At 37.9% G+C, this 18,419-nt stretch overlaps 1 protein-coding gene across 47 annotated transcripts in view; it reads left to right on the forward strand.

Annotated features, from left to right (window-relative positions):
• The window catches only part of NRXN3 (neurexin 3), a 1,719,470-nt gene that overhangs the window by 847,374 nt on the left and 853,677 nt on the right, over positions 1-18,419 (forward strand). The gene's annotated exons all lie outside the window — the stretch shown is intronic.

Genomic DNA, 18,419 nt, shown 5'->3' on the forward strand with positions numbered 1-18,419 from the left:
TTGTGTGTGTATATATATGTGTGTGTATATACATGTATGTATGTATTTTCTATTTTGTGAGTTTGTGTGTGTGTGTGTATATATATATGTATATATAGTATATTTGGTTTTTATTGGAAGAGAGTCTTGTGATTGTTAATTGTGTCCACTAGTGCTGCTTCTGGTTCTTGGGTTTAGTTCTGACTTCATGAAGGTGCTTCTAGCACTGGAAAGACGCTTCAATGCTGTGGGCACCTATAACCTGTGTCTCCGCTTCTTTCTCATGTTGTTTTCTTGATGTGGCCATAGTAAAGGTGAGCATACACTTGAAATTTCTGAATGACTACGTCTAAGTGATTTGTTGAAAATCCCTGACTTAGTGGGTCCTACTAACCTTCTGACTTTCTAAATGCAGCCTTGGTTTTATAATCCAGACTCATTTGACCTCTTGGTTTTAGAAAAGTGATGTATGACATTATCTGAAAAAATAGTAAAGTCACATTATGGCGTGGCCACATGGGAACAGACACCAGTTATAATGCTATGCCCCCCAGATCTATGTGGTTTTCTTGATTCTTTATTTCTCAGTTTATTATCCGTGTGCAGCTGTCTGTTGTTGTTCTTTTTCCCATTTTTCTTAGTAGTTTTGGTCCCATATGCTCTTTCATTCTCTTGAGGTACACTGAGGAGAAACAAGTGGAGAAGTTGGCAATATAGAAAGAAAATTATGTAATACACATTCATCTAATTACATAAGCATATGCCTCTGTATCTGTCATGTGAAGGATACAATGTCTGGAGAAAGTTTTGGCATAAGATTGCTCTTACCAAGTATTTTGGTATTATTGAAAGTCACGTTGCCATACTTATGATGTGGGAATACTGTTTCACTCTGAAACAGGTAGTTATAAACCTGAGGAATTATATGACATGGTCTTTCTTTTTCCTCCAATTTGTCTGTATAGCACTCACTAGGAAGGCTTTTTTTCTCTAAATGGTAGCATAATGCTTCTTTATCCTCACAAGTTTATTTCTTGTCACACATACATCCCACTCTGGGTTGAAAATGGTCATGAAGAGACTCTCCACACAGAACAGGTATAAAGGTAAGTTATCCTAACATGGTGAACTTGCACAATCTTCAGAAGGTAGGTGTGTCTTTTTCTATCTTTGACAAGTTCCTGTGTGTCACCCAATACCAGGCATTATTTTCTGGTAAAACACAGGAAGGATTCTTTCTAGCATTCTGTGACTGTTTCTGGTTTTATCAAGAGCAGATTATGTCTCAGTCTGGGATGTGGAGTATTACATTGTCCCACTTGGGGAATTTGTTGGGATATAATGAAGCACTAGAACTTACATTGGGAAAATGTCAGCTTTCCTTTGTGGCAATAGTTTATCATAGTTCAGAAATATTTCTAGTAAATCTAGGTTTAGGGCAATACATTTTGAATTTTGTTCTTTAACAATGCAGCTAAATCTTTTCATTGTAGCAGACTTGGGAACCTGCATCTCTAACAGGAGCTACTTGCCTAGTCCCCCACCTGGAGATTGGACCACGGCTTCTGTGATTGGATAGATATATGCAAATGATGAAGTACACATCTTTTTTTTTTTTTTTGAGATGGAGTCTTACTCTGCTGTTGCCTCTCTGCTGTTGCCCGGGCTGGAGTGCAGTGTCGCAATCTCGGCTCACTGCAACCTCCACCGCCCAGGTTCAAGCGATTCTCCCATCTCAGCCTCCCAAGTAGCTGAAATTACAGGTGCCCACCACTATGCTCTGCTAATTTTTTTTGGTATTTTTTAGTAGAGACGGGGTTTCACCATGTTGGCCAGGCTGGTCTTGAACTACTGACCTCGTGATCTGCCCTCCTTGGCCTCTCAAAGTGCTGGAATTACAGGGAAGTACACATCTTAATTGTGGAGTGTGATAAATATATAAAGTTAAGACATAAAGGATGTGACTGTGAAGTTTGAATATAAGCTTTTAATGAAATCCAACCAAATATAGCAGAATGGTAGATTGCTTAAAATGATTACATTGGACGTTTCTGTTTCCAATAATTGGTATTCAAGGTATCTGGAAGACCTTCTCTTTTGGAACTAGCATCAAAGCCAGTTTGTTCTACCTAGAATAAGCAGTCTCACTATATCATAGGCCATTATTTTCTATATCAGTCTTGACCCTTAGAATTATAATTGGCTATTTCATCTCACAAACAGCTTCAAAATGAAGTTCCCTGTATGATATTCTATGTGCTTACCTTTGTTGATAAATTTTTGGTGGTGTATCCTGTATCAGGATTCAAGTATCAACCTTCACTGTCACCAGCAGACTTGAATAGGCTCATGCTTATCATCAGCAAAGAGCAGTGGGGGAAATTGCAAAGAAAGAAGATATAAGTTCATGGAGGAGGAAGAATAATGACGAGAAGGAATATAAAGAAAATCAGAAAATGGGTCACATATGGAAGAGCACAGAGGTCATTAACAATTGCTTTGGTAACATGCCTGCCACAAGTGGCCTGCCTTTGACCTAAATAACAGAAATGGGTCACGGCATTAAAAGTCGAGTGCCATCAAGGAAACCTGTCCTTTACCTAATTAATTCCTGCAAAGAGAATATTCTATAGAATGTTGCATATAGCTCAAATAAATTGTATCCATTTAAATGCTATCATAGGACCATGCAAATAGGTTAGAGATCAAATTTAATTGCAAAAAGCATTTTGTGGGGAAAAAGAAAGGTTATGGATATCTCATTTTCCAGGAGCTGTTTCTCAGGGCAACAGATTGATCCTCAATTAATGAACATGAAAACACTTCAGTTTATTACTGTGTATCCAAAAACTGAAACTTACTCAACAGGGAAATAGCTAGGTCTTATATTTTCCAAAAAAAGGTACTTATTTCATCATGTGTAAAAACATTAATCATATCTAGGCATGACTTGTAAGGCTCTAAAAATGTCTACATTTTAGGGTGTTGCTTTTTCGTAGCATTGGTTCTTTTATGACCTTTGTGTTTTTCTTGCCTATTTACCAAATATGTTTGCCTGACAATTTTAATGTGCTGTTACATAGATGTTGCCTCTGTGAGTACAGTGTGCATTTTAAAACTTAGTCTCATTTAGTGTGAGTAGGCCAAGCCTGGATGTTTTCCACTGTATTTCTTTATTCTTTGTGTGACCCTGGTGTGTTGATGGAGGCAGTGGGGTGAATTTCAGTTTCACTCTTATAAACATAGCTGTGCAAAGCTGATATTCTTTAGAGCTGATTGTCTTGTATAAGCGTGATTCCCTTGTATGGGGTTAGGAAACAAAAATCCTCTGATTAGAAACCCAAGTGTAATTGATTTGCTGATTTTCTTACGTAGTTTTAGATATGACCTTCCACAGTGTTACGTAATGGTAAAGTCATGGGGAGTTTCTTTGGGGTTGACTTTTAGGGCTGTTTTGATTCTACAATCTAATCATCCCAGAAGAAATTTTGAGTTAATGTAGAAATCAGTATGATCTGTGGAAGAACACGTAAGTAACATTTTCCAAGATCATCTTCAGTTCTTGTGAAACATTTAAAATTGAGGGAGTTGGCTATTCAGAGGGTGAGCACCACCTAAAAATCAACTTAATAAAAGCTGTCTTGGACTACATTTTAAGAACAACAGAGGAAATGGAACCTTACCAAGGTTCTTATAGGAATATTCTTTTTTGATATTGGGTTCTTATTAGTATTTTAAATCAGGACTGAGAACCTGGGAAATTCTAGCATGTTGTAGCCATGGCAGCAGCAGGCAAATCCAGAATCTCCTTCCCATATTTTGTGGTAATATCACTGTCATTATCAGCCTGCCATTGAGTTTTTCTTTCCTTCATAACATCGAAAAATGTTGTGTAGAATAGAACCCTCCTGAATGCACCCACACATGTACAAAAGGGTTGTCATTTTTATGGACTTTGTGAAAATAGCAGTTTTAAACTTTTCATACCTATCCTTAACAGCATTGTTTCCTTTTACCATGTACATGACAACTGTTTTGAGTGTCATGTAATTTGGGGGTCTCGTTATTGCTTCTTGTGCCCTGTAGAAGCACATATAGGACAGTCTTCAGCACATGAGTCCTTAACACACCTGAGTTTAGGAAGTGGGTGCTCATCATGGCTTTGTGGGGTGAAGTAAAGGGAATGAACATGGGTCCTCAGCCCACTCTTAGGAGCCGGCCACCCTGTGCTACATTGCTAGTCACACATTGCAGACTGCCTGTTGGAGAAATTGCTAGGTTCACACTGGCATGTGATAATAGATGTTCTTTGCTTGCAACAAATCAATAGCAAGCAGCTGTGGATCGTGCCGATAGTGGAGTGTAAAGCGCCTTTTTCAGACAGTTTTCTACAGGAGTGGCTGTTAAGCTGCACTTTTGGCTATTGATTGGCCTTTTGCTTTTTATTTATTGTGTGGGTTTATTTTTTAATGTAGGTTGGTGTATTGATTAAATCTGTTAAAAACACATTTCCCATTCAAGCTTCAGAAACAATCAGCAATGTATGCATTACTTAGTGTGCAAAGAAGGGGACAGACATGTGTTTACTAATTCTGTCTCTTGGGTCCGTATAGGTACACAGACATGATGTTAAGAACTTGTGTTGTTATGAACCTCTGTTGTTCCAGACCTATTGGTAGAGCATTAATTCTTAAGGAGATCAGAGTATAGTACATCCATGTTTTTGGTTATGTGTTCATTCCCCGCCTTTGTTTTCAGACTCTGCCTGCTCAGCGAATAGGCCATGTGTGAGAAGCTCACTTGTAAAACATTATTGTTTGTTGCTCAGAATGCACTTTATCATTTATTGATGGATTCACTCACCAAACATTTCTTATTTGCAGATATCATCATGAATAAGAGAGTTTTGTTCTCAAATACCTTCTAGTCTAATGGGGAAAGATGCATATGAAGGTGCTTCAGTAGAAACGTGAACGGTGTATAGTAAGGAGTCATAAGGTGGAGTAATGGCAACTACCCCAGGGTTGAGACTCTATGAAGAGCAGCTGCTTTTAGGACAGTTTTCAAATTGAAAGTGAGCCTTGAAAAAAAAAATTTTTTTTTTGAGACAGTCTCTCTCTGTTGCCCAGGCTGGAGTGCAGTGGTGCAATCTCGGCTCACTGCAACCTCCACCTCTTGGGTTCAAGTGATTCTCTTGCCTCAGTCTCCTGAGTAGCTGGGATGACAGGTGTGCACCACCCACCACGTCCAGCTAATTTTTGTATATTTAGTAGAGACGGGGTTTCATCTTGTTAGCCAGGCTGGTCTCGAACTCCTGACCTCCTGATCTGCCTGCCTCAGCCTCCCAAAGTGCTGGGATTACAGGCGTGAGCCACTGCACCTGGCCGCCTTAAAAAATTTGTAAGTATGTTCAAAGCAAACATGACATGGAAGAGGACTGCAAAGGAAAGGTAGCGTCCAGCAGGCAAGCAGGGAGAAATATGCTGCAGCCACTGTTAACATTATGTTGAAATCATTGCTGGGTCCTAAATGTAGGCCTCACAGGGCTCAAATCTTGATTTATTTCATTGAGTCATTGGTAGAGATTGATCTTGAAAATTTATTTATAAAGAATCCAATTTTTAAAAGGCTGATTTGTAATGTGTATAACTTATTAAATGATAAAAGAAATCAGAGCTTAGTCATTAATTTAATTGGCTCTAGAATCAAACTGCTTTAAATGCCAGTCCTGAATCTATCTGTGAAGTTGAATTGTTCACTTAGTTTCCTGAAACCTTGGTATAGCATAAGGAGTGTAATAGGTATTTGGTAAATAGATGTGGTAGATTTTATTGTAATAATTATAATATTTGACAGCTGTTAAGTCCTTATCATGGTCCTGACACTCTACTAGGACCTTTATAAGGATATCATCCTTTTAATCATCCCCAAATTTTTAAGAAAATATTGTAGTATGATATTCCTGATTTTAATTATGACAAAAGTGAGATCACACCATTAGAATATAGCTGATCGAGGATTTGGTCCCAGGTTTTTCTGGCATAAAAGTTCACATTCTTATTCGATTTGCTGCCACTTAGTCATATTAGAAATCACAGTTTAACATCTGTACTGTTAGACTAGGATGCTTAATTCCATGTGGGCAAGTCTTCACAGACAATCACATTGCATAAAAACATAGAACTGGAAAAGGGAAATTGTGTTCTGGATGATTAATTGTATCATATTGTGGAATTCAGAACATTTTGGGTGTGCCTTCTTAACACTCAGATGAGGCCATTTAGAATTAAAATATCTTTAGCCATTATAGAATTAGAGTATCTTGCCCCATACTCCCAACTGTTTATATTTTCATTCTCTATTGACCTAGATCTTCTGATTTTTATGTGTTTGCTTTATTTCAATTCCAACAAATGTCATATAGCACGGTGGACAAGACCTCTAATGTGTAATGGGGTGGCCTGTGTTCAAATCTTGACTCCTTCCCTTAATATCTATATTACCTTGGACATGATAATTACCGTGCTTCCAAAATGCAGATATTTTGCAGGTCCTATCTTGTAAGAATAAATTTGACAAACATAAATAGAATAATAATAAATTGAATATGTAGTGGTGAAGTTTAGGAGATATGGCACATAATGGCTCTACAGAACTGTTGGCTACTCTTCGATATTACTTTCAAAAAGTAAAAAGATGACTCATACAAATATAATTATTTTAAACTTAAGAACAAAACACTTATGCAAATATAGAGTGAATGTGTGTCAAATTTATTTAACTCCATAACGAGAGAAACAAGATGGTTAACAGTGTAAACAATAAGATGACAAAAGGCTATTTGAAGAACTGGATATTTATAGGCCTTAAGAATATTAAAATACAAATTTAGGATAGATTTAAAAGTGGTAAATGTCCTACAAAGCAAAAATATCTTAACCTTTGGTGTTATCTTTTCTACTGAACATCTGTGCTGAACAAAAACCTACAAGTTCGGAGGGCATCTTCTGTATTCTGGGCCCCCACTAACAATAAGTGTCAGTGCCAGACACAGGTACTTCTCCCATAGAGCTAAATGTTTCTTGGGTGGGCCTGTTAAACAGTGTCCTTATGTAACATTGAAAAGACATATGATTTTTCCCCCTAACTTTTGCTGTACTTTTTGAATAATTTTTATTAATTTATATTCGGTTTCATTTTTTTTGTACCTTGAATACCTCTTTCATACACAATTACCTTTTTTTTAACCACTTAAGAGTATGCCCCAATGTGCTGAATTCATGGTCATTGAAACCCCACAGCAACCCTAAAAGTAGATACTATTGTGACACCAGTTTCATAGATGAGAGAACTGAGACGGCAAAGTCAAGTGATTTGCTCAAGGTGACAAAACTATTAGGTTGGGGAACAAAGATTCAGAGTTATGTTAGTCTGACTGCAAAGTCTGGGCTCTTGACTGCCAGTGTCTTCTTAATGCCTCAGGGAAAGTTTCTTGATGAAAATTCATCTGAATTCATAGGGATTTAGATTCACGTTAGCCACAGAGCTTAACGACTCTTGTTAGCATCAATTATACTGTAATTTCTAGTATTTGTGTTGTTCTTTCGGAGGGAATGCTATTTTATTTTATTCACTTTAAATGAGGGCATTTAAAGTAGGACTGATTTGCTCAGGGAACAAGATCAGAATCTCCATCAAATAAGTGCCATTTTGCAGGTTTGGTACATCTAAGCAGGCAGGAGGCTGAGTCCCGAGAAGTCAGTGAGGCTGAGAGGGGCAGCATAGCTCCATGATAGCCAGGACCCAGAAGGCGAGACAGATGCAAAAGAAACATCAGGAGTGGCAGCACCAAAGGTTATTTCTCTGCATCTGTTTTTATTCTTGGGCCCACAGATATTCCACAGAGCCAAAGGGAAGTCAGAAGATAGCAGGGAAACCCAGGGTCTTCTAAGAGCAGAATGAAGCTAGTGGTACTCTTAGGAACAGTTATATAGATGTGGGTTGTAGCTTGTTGCCCATGGGAATCACACTTGCTTTTAAGTTCCATCAGTACTAAGAAGGGATGATTTGGAATATCCTCAAGCTATGCCAGGGCTCATATTAATATGTGTGCAATACTAAACCGATTCAGCAAGAGCCAGGACTGCGTGCAGCTCTGTTTTTCACAGCTCTCCCTGAAAATAAGCTGGAACTCATAGGTGACACATTGGTTTCTACAAACCCCAGTAGACACTTGGTCCTATGGTTCAAGAAAAAGTAGTCTCCATAATTCAAAGGCGTATAGCTTATCATGGATTATCGTAAGCTGTTGGAGTTTGTGGCCTCAATAATTTCATTTCAGCCATCTTCCACATGCTGTATTTGCAGACCATTTTTATTACTGTGTTTAGTTATAGCCCATTCATTTCTGGTGTCCTTGGCTAGTTACTTACTCATGGTGATGGCAATAATCCACTTAGAGCCTATTGGTTCACAGAAGACAATTTTTATATTACCATGTTAGTCACATGCAGGTGCAATTTCAATATATTTTTCAATATGGACATAATTTCCTTTAGTTATTTCCACATCTAAAGGCACAAGAAAGATCTGAATTACTGTACCTTGTCTTGTAAAATAGAAATAATAAATATAATTTTGTTCTCTTCATTTATTTTTCTCCTTTACTTTCTTTTTAGGGAAGGAAGAGGTCATTTTTTGAAGGTGGCAAAATTTACATCCAGCAAAATGCATAGATCTTACATGCTTTATCACAAATGCTTATAGCCAAGTAACCAACACCCCAGTTAAGATAAAGGATAGTTTCATCTTCTCAGAAACTTTTCTTGTTCCCCTTCCAGTTAGTTCTTCTCTTTAAGGTCATCACTGTTTGAATTTGTATCAGCATTTGTTATTTTTGTCTCTTCTGGAATATATATAAATGGAATCATACAATATGTGATCTTTTAGGTCTGTTTTCTCCAGCTCCATGTCAGCTCTGCATTCTAGCCAGCTAAGAGTCTCTCCTGAGTCTCAGCTCCATCTATATAACTGCAGGAGTTGGCTGGATTCCAGCTGGAATCTTTCTGCCTGCTCCGTGGTGCAGAAATTCTCTCTAGGCAGTAAGCTGGGGCAGTCTTAAATCTCACTTAGTTTATCTTCTCTATTTCAGAAACCACTGCCTTTCTTTGCCTGATGCCTGGTGTCTTAGGAGCCATTGTTTCACGTGTTGCCATTTTCCTGGTTGTATCAGGTCAGATGTAGTTCCAGTCTTTGTTATTCCATTTAGGTTGAAAATTGATGCCATTTCTTTTTTACCTGACTTCACCTTTGCACTGTGAGATTAGGGTGAAGGTAGCGGGGGAAGACATAACAAGCTGCAAATTCTAAGGGTTTTCTGAGGCTTTACATCAGTCCCAGAGTGACCTGGCAGTATGAAATTATTCTACAATGGTTTTATTTATTCGTTTATTTTAGGGAAAAGCCTTCAACTCCAATGATAGTCTCTCTGTAGTCAAATAACCTTCTTGGCCAAAGAAAATGTTGCAAGGTTGCAAGAAGCTGCGCAAAGCTAGTTAAAGACTTGCAAATATATCTCTATCAAGCATTTCTTAATTTGAGTGTTTCTGCTGTTAGGAGGTCTACATTAATTTTTGTTGTTGCTGCTGTTGTTGTTGAGAAGGAGTCTTGCTCTGTCACCCAGACTGGAGTGCAGTGGTGCCATCTCGACTCACTGCAACATCCGCCTCCCAGGTTCAAGCAATTCTCCTGCCTCAGCCTCCTGAACAGCTGAGATTACAGGCACCAGCTACCATGCCCAACTATTTTTTTTTTCCAATAGAGATGGGATTTCACCATGTTGGCCAGGCTGGTCTTGAACTCCTGTCCTGAAGTGATCCACCCACCTCTGCCTCCCAAAGTGCTGGGATTACAGGTGTATATTACTTTTTACTTCCACTCCCTCTGAAAACACTTGATTAAGCTCAGGGGTTTCAGGCATTGATTTGGCTTGAAAAGCCAGTGATTCTTATTATTTTCTTTACTTAGAATTATTGTTTATTTTCTCAACCTACCCTTTTCTTGTGGATCTTTGCCACTGATTCATGTCCCTTTGCCAAGTGATATTAACAAATGTTTTCAAACAAAGAATCTGTAGACTTCAGAAAAGAGGAGGTGCTTCTATACCTTGTAGTGTTTTGGCCATTGACTGTCCTTATTTTGATCACCAGGCAGTGGTCTGTACTTATGATTTTGCTACATGCCTACAGAAGAAATGAAGGAACCTTGCATTATTGGTACCTTTGATTTATCTGAGTTTTTTTTTTTGATATGGAAATTATAAAAGCTCACTGTTGAAAATGTGGAAAACACATAAAAGGGTAAGGCAGTAGGAAAAAACATGCTTAATTTCATCAATTATTAATATGACCTTGTTTCAGAATATGCATGGTATCACGCACATAACAGACATTCAAAATGTATTTGTTGGTTGAATGACTGAGTCTTGCATATTTTCAGCATCTGAGTTGTGCAAAGATCTTAGCGTTCCTTTCATGAAAAGAACAGTAACAGTTTTACTAGGACTGGGTGTTCTCTTGCCAGAAGAAATGCTTTTAGGCATATGGGAATTATAATAAGTATCCCAATATGCAATTTCCTTCTTCAGATAAAAAATGAAAATGTCAAGATGTTTCCATTTCTTTTCACTCTTGCCCTTCTCCTTTCTCAAAGAAAGGCTTGCTGTTTCTGAACAGTCATTCATATATACATCTATATAAAAGGGAAATGGTTTTACAGTGGATCGTGGTTGGAGGGAAAAGACCGCTATAACATAATAAGGAAAAAGAGCCTCTTGGTCCCAGTTTCTTCTGTGGCACTCACTTCCAAACTGATGTTGTGGTTTATTTCACAAGATGAGATTTCTTGTAACAGTCTTGTACTCTAGAGATCGAGTGAGACAGTAGAACTTTATCGTCAGTCGTCAAATCCCACAGTTTTATGTTGACCAACATCAGAACTATATAATTGAAGAAGCTGGATACGTTATATACTGAAAATGTAAAACACAAAATTTCCTTGATTTTTTTCACACCCCGGATTGCAAAATTTGTATTTCCCTGCAGGAGGATTCAGTCAAACCTTGTAAACTGTAACAACTCTGAGGAGCATTGGTAGAAAACAATAGCATCTAACTTCAGACATTATTTCCCGGTAAATTCACTACATGCTCTTTGAAATCAGCCCTCTACTAAATGTAAAACTGCAATTTTACTCAGATATTCTTACATGAGTGAAATCAAATGCATGAATGTGCATACATACGTAATATAAAGAAATATAAATTTTCTTTAGGATTTTTCCCAATTGTTCTGAGACGATTTTTTCTATCCAAATACCTGTGTTTCTATGTCTTATGGAGTTAGAGCTTTTGGTTGCATCTTAGTTCATTGGCCAAGACTTGTATTTCTGTAACTTCTGTAAAGGTAAAATGTGTCTACCTGGGCCACAGATCAGGTGTCTGTCTGCCTTTATGGATGTTTGGCAGAAAGCCCCTTTATTCCACCTACATTCTTGACATTTGGGGTATGATTTTGTTTCTCTAAAAAGGGATTTAGGCAGGGAGGGGTCATCTGGATTTTATCTGTCCTTAAGAGTAAGTGTTCTTTCTCCTCTCCCTAACTGAAATTTCCATGTGATTCCCTCATACTGGCACTGAAGTGTCTCATCTGGTTAGAGCTCACATCAGTGCCCTGCTGCTGGTGGAGGTTGCGGGAGGCGAGCTTTAGAAAAGGACCTGCAGCTCAACATACATGTTGTGGACACAATCTGATTGTCCCCGACTCATGAAAATTCCTGAGAACAGGGCAAATCAAAAAGAATAGATTAAAATAAGAAAATTTAGTGAAACAAACTCTCAGTACTGTTAGAGACTTTATTCTAGTTCCTACAACACAGAACGTGTATTTTCAACATCCAACTTATTTAATTTGCATTTGGATTACTTTAGCATATTTTCCCATTATATAAAGTTTAATGAACAATAAACACAGCTATAACCAAATTTCACAGCTATTTCTCAGTGTGGGGTAACATTTTGCATTTAGTTATATTTGGTTTCCTAGGTAATATTTGACTGTGGCTATATTTCCTGAAGCTGCATCTCTTGTCACATAGAATCTTTTGGTGGTGGATTCTGCAGAACAAGAGGAAGCCAGGAAGGAGTAAGTTGCTTTGAAACCACTGAAGCCATGATAGTGAAGAAGACTTCACAGTCCTTGACAGTTTTTGAGTTCTCCATTGTTGGTCTCTGGCTTGTATTTCTGAAATCTACCGTATGTACTACTTCCAGATCAATCTCCCCCAAATACCATTCTTATCCTGTTACTCCTCTGCTCATGAACCTTCAATGACTTCTTCTCAATGTAGTCCAAACCCTACACTTGGCTTTCAAGGTCTTCCAGAATCTGTTTTTCAAAAGCTGTCCCTTGAACCACATTTTCTTGAATATTCATGGCTTTCTGTCTTCTAATAAGGTCAGGTTTCTCGCTGTCACTAGCATATTCTGCCATCATTATGCTCCATGCCCTTGCAGCTGTACTTCTTTCTCCCTGGAAGCCTCTCTTCTCTGGATCTATACACCTTTGGAGTTCAGACCAAGTCTCACCTATTTTCCCAAGTCTTCTTTGGTCACTTAAATCCATACTCATGCCTTAATCCCAAATCCCACTGCATTTATATTCAGTGCTGAGAGACACTGTGACTTGGCATCTAAAGGGAATTAGTGTGGACCTGAGAGTAAAAGGTCAATTCAAATCCTGGCTTCTTTTCTTTCTAACTTTTGAGGCATTTGTCAATTAATACAAGATGATCTCACTATGGAAGTCTCACAAAAGTCTCAGCTTTGTTAACAAAGATTATAAATAGTGGAGGCAAAGCAGAGTATTGGGCCTGGGAAAGAGTTTTTATAAAGCTTCAGGTAGGAGCTTATATTAGAAACGTAAAACCACCTCTAAAGAAAAATGCTACCAATAAATAAAACAAGTAGGATTTTGAGTAGATTATCACTTTTGTTGTGTATTCACCCTGTTTCCTAGAGAATCAGTTTTCCTACTTTGTGCTGACTATAGTTTCCTCTAGAGTAGAGGCTAACTGTGTAGAAGAGGTTGTGTGTGGGTCGTATGATTACTGGGATTAGACTATTCAAATAGCACAAATGTTCTGTATATTCTGATTTGAAATGTAAACATATTCCTAATTATAAATGTGTGTATGTATGTTTAATTTTTAGTTCTGTGTCACATGTGCAGGATGTGCAGTTTTGTTACATAGGTAAACATGTACTACGGTGGTTTGCTGCACTTACCAGCCTATCACCTAGGTATTAAGCCCAGCATCCATTAGCTATTTTTCCTAATGCTTTCCCTCCTCTGATCCCACCCCCTGACAGGCCCCAGTGTGTGGTGTTGCCCTCTCTGTGTCCATGTGTTCTCTTTGTTCAGCTCCCACTTATAAGTGAGAACATGCAGTGTTTGATTTTCTATTCCTTTGTTAGTTTGCTGAGGATGATGGCATCCAGCTTCATCTATATCCCTGCAAAGGGCATGATCTCATTCCTTTTTACGGCTACACAGTACTCCATGGTGTACCTGTGTCACATTTTCTTTATCCAGTCTATTGTTGATGGGCATTTGGGTTGATTCCATGTATTTGCTAATGTGAATAGTGCTGCAATGAACATGTGCACGCATGTATCTTTGTAATAGAATGATTTATATTCCTTTGGGTATATACCCAGTAGTGGGATTGCTGGGTCAAACGGTATTTCTGGTTCTAGATCTTTGATGAATCGCCACACCGTCTTCCACAATGGTTACACAATTTACATTCCCACCAACAGTGTAAACGCATTCCTATTTCTCCACAACCTTGCCAGCATCTGTTGTTTTTTAATAAGTCCATATAATTTAATTAGAAACCTAAGTAGGTTTTGGATAACCTACTACCTTTACAGTAAATATCCTGAATTTTATTTATTTGTTTATTTTAGAATTGGGGTCTTGCTCTGTCACCAAGACTGGAGTTCCATGGCTATTCACAGCTGTAATCATAGTGTATTACAGCCTCAAGCTTCTGGGCTCAAGCGATCCTTCTGCCTCAGCCTCCCAAGTAACTTGAACTATAGGAATGCATCACCATACCCAATATATCCTGAATTTTTAAGGCAGCCTTCCAAGAACATTCTGAGGCATTCTGGTGTCCTTAGTAATCTTATATCCTAATTTTGGTTCTTGCCTAGAATGAAGAAAATTACTGGTCTGTGAATCTTTGGCTCTTGTCACTTATAAGACCAAGGGAACAATGCTGCAATATTTGCAGCCTCTCTTATGACCAGAACTTTCAATATATAATCTTAATTTTGTAGATATTAACTTATTTTTAAATCTACTCATTTAAAGCCATAAAATGTTACCTAGTTTAGTCTTTACAATGGAATATTTATAGTAGATAATTTCACAGCCACGGGTCCCTAATTCAAAACACTTTGAGCCTGAAGCTCTAAGGCCAGGCCAGCTTGAGTCTGATACTGATCTGCTTTAACATGAAATGTGAGACCAGGCAGTGGAAGACCTGTAGCCAAACTCTCATCCTTATTCACAGCAAATTTCTTGACAGAAGAGACCAGAGAACTACGGGGTTTCTGGTTTATTATCAGAGTGGTGTAATGTAGTAATTATTTCTTGCCATGGGGAGATGGCTGCAAATCAATCTCCGGTGGAGTTTGAACAAGAAGCCACATCCCAGGTCTCAGGAATATTATTCCACACCCTCCCTGCTACCCAGGGGTGCTCCATGATGGGCTCAGTTGCCAAACACTAGGGGATTCGACCAAAACCTTAATCATGGTGATTTTGATAATCAATTCCAATGAGCAGAATCCTGTGAGCTCTGTGAAACCTGTGAAGCTGATAGTATTGAAGGAAATGAAATATGATAAGTGTGACTGCTTGACATGCCAGAAGGGTGTTGGTGGAGAGAGAATTCAGAAAAGAAAATTTAGCCATCTTAAAAACTGGCACTTCTGAGAATAATTATGTAGGGAATTTTCACTTTCATACTTTAGGTGTTTCTGAGAACAAACATGTCTTAAGAATTTAGTTAACAATATTTAGATAATAAAGATTTAAACTCATTGCCAAGGGTCCTCACACAGAAATGATTTTTCTTTTATAGTTAATTTATTAATTTGAGAAAAGTGTGATTCATTTACTTCTGAGCCTTTGCATGGTGTTTATATAAATAGTGTTGATAATTTCTTTCGTTTTTCTTTCTTTCTTTTTTTTTTTTGAGACAGCGTCTTACTTATACAGCGGCATGATCTCGGCTCACTGCAAACTCCACCTCCTGGTCTCAAGTGATCCTCTCACCTCAGCCTCCCAAGTAGCCGGGACTACAGGCACATGCCACCATGCCCAGCTACTTTTGCATTTTTGGTAGAGATGGGTTTCACCATATTGCCCAGGTGGGTCTCAAACTCTTGGACTCAAGTGATGTACCTGCCTTGGCCTCCCAAAGTGCTGGGATTACAGGTGTGAGCCACCATGCCCGGCCAATAGTGTTTGTAATTTCTGATGACAAATATTTCATGCTAAATAAGTAGCAGATCAGGGATGAACAAATAATTACCAACAGTGGGACACACTGTTGTTTGATGGTATATGTTTTCCTAACATGAACAAACTCCCTTACAACTTCAACATCTATGCCTTAATTAAAATCTGGACATGCTGCATTGAGAGAGCATCTCTTGAAGTCTCCTTTAGTGAAGGATGTATTTTTCCTAATGTTTTAAATTTCTGGAGTCAGATCTTGATTCTACACTCATTCTTCAGTGATGTTTCTTCTTTTAAGGTCACATGTTTTTTATGTGCTGTCGCCCCATCCTCATCATTAGCATCTGTTGAACTTCAGTATGTAAAAAATACTCCACACTTGTAGCCTTCTTCTTGCTCCATCCCTTGCATTGTCCTTGGTGACTTAAATTTTCATGTTATATTTTTTCCTAATAACCTGATTTCCTTAAATGCCTGGCCACATAGCAACGGGAGTTTCTATTGCTGGTACTGTTTCCTAAGTTTTCAGTTCTCCCATACCTTAAACCTCCAGACACTACTTTCTGTACCAGTAATCTCAAATGTTTCACTAGTCTCCATGTGGCAGTTAGGAGTTTCTAGTCTAGAATATAAATGGTATTCCCACTAATACACAGGAACCCTTGCCTCATGACCTGATACCCACCATCCAAATTCCAAAGACACTCCCCTGCTTGGTTTCTTGGCCCCTGCCTTACAGCTAGAAAAAGTCATGTACTTAGCAATTACTTCCTGCAAATCTGTATCCTCTTACTTTAGCAATGCCATCAGTATGTTGTTTTTTGTGGCCATCTGAGCTTTGTCCCTAAATTGTGACCATTTTCTTTTCTATTCAATAACATCTCATTTTCTACGTTGGTAGTTAGTACTTACCCAGTAGAAGTTATCTGATGAGAGCCTTTCTTCATATTTCCTCATGTTAAAATGCATCTTTATGTTTAAACATCTCAAACCTCCCTGGCAATTCAGACATTTTAGGACTTGTCTCCACACATAAGATTTCATTTAAGTCTGGGACTCACGTTCATAAACCCATGCACCTGTGGGAAAACTCTCTTCCCCAATGTGCCCTAAACTTGATTGATTTGGGTTTACCTTGTTCATCTACATATGTTCAATGGGCCTTGTACTGAATATTTGTGTGGTGTTTACGTGTTTATACATGTTTACCTGTGTGTGACTTTTTTTTCTAATTTGAACCAGGATTATGTGATTACTTTCCTTGTACATTTCTTAGAACAGCGTCAGTTCTCAAAAAGAAAGAGCGGCTTTTTAAATGTCTTTCCTTTCTTTCACTTAATATTTCTCCTTTGTAGCACTGATCTTACACATATTTGTTAATTATTCTGGCTCACTGCCAACTCTGAGTTCTATAGGGTAGATACAATGCCTTATTTATCTTTATATTCCCAGTCTCTATATAGAACCTACATAGGATTTGCAGGAAGAGAACGACTGGGAGTTTTTAAGCAAGTGTGTGATATGCCCAAAGCTATGCCTTAGAAAGATTCCTCCTGGCAGAGTGTGAGAAGTAGGTTGAGAGAAACTAGTAAGCTTTGTTGAGAGAAGATTGTAAGCCTTGTGGAGAGAAGATGATAAGCCTTTCTGAGAGCAGACATCATGTGGCTGCATAAACAGAGCCTAGTGCAATGTCTGATATATAGTGAAGATTCAATTAATATTTGGGGGAATAATGAGCAAAATCAAGAAAGCTATTAGGAGGCTCTTGAAATAGGTGTGGTAAATGGCAAAAAAAAAAATGCATGAACTAAAGTGTCAGCACTGGTAATTTTAGGGTTAGCCTCAACTTTAAAAATAGAATATAAGCTGCTACATGCACATGGGCACAGCCAATTATAGTAGTCAAAGTATAGTAGTCAAATAATTGGTGAAATGGCAAACATTTAAGAAATTTGCTCCATTTTTAACTTTATAATATTTGATTATTATTCCTTTATAGCCTTAGCTTTTTTTTTTGTTTTTACAATTAAAGATATTTTTAAGTTAAAATAATCACTTATATTAGATCCTCTTTTTCTTATATTAGACCCTCTTTTTCTATTATCCAGACAGTACATATTATTCTAGCCATTAAAAAATGTGACCATTAAAAATGGCTAGAATAGCTTAATAATATAATATCATATTTATTATATGATTTCCAATGGAATGAACTGTTATGGTCTCCCTGATTGATTATAATTTAAACAATCTTGGTTGTGTGTGGCTAAGAACAAGTTCATTCCAAGTTCATTTTTTTCCCTGCTATAGAAAAAATTCTGTCAGCTAAGCTCTGCTCCTGTGCCCCATCTCCAGAATTCTAGTTAAATGAAATACTAGAGGGCTCTGATTCTTGCTGAAACTCACTGCTTCTAAATTGAAATGCTCGAGGTATCCAAAACTGTTATTTTCTGCCTCAATTTGACGTGTGTGCAGCTTTTCTTTTTTAAAAGGACATGTTCTGAATGTTTAGAGTGTGTAGACAACCACTCCCACCCCACAACACACACATACACATGTAACAGAAGAACCTTTGGATACTTTTATTTTTGTAAACCTTACAGAATTTGTGTCAAAGCGGTTAATGTAGCAAAGATGTAAGGTATATCAAATATTTTAGTGGTTTTGTTTTAATTCAGAGTGAGAATTAACGAAGCATCTACAATATGTATACCTGTGCTGTATTCTAACCCTTTTGTTCATGGCACGCACATTAAAACACGTAGCTCCACTTCGCTGCGTTATTGATTGCAGTGGATGAGAATTGTCGTTTCTGTCAACTGTTAGTATTGAAGAGAGGCCTCACGTGTA

This window comes from Macaca fascicularis, chromosome 7, assembly GCF_037993035.2.
Source record: "Macaca fascicularis isolate 582-1 chromosome 7, T2T-MFA8v1.1".
Lineage (NCBI taxonomy): Eukaryota > Metazoa > Chordata > Mammalia > Primates > Cercopithecidae > Macaca > Macaca fascicularis.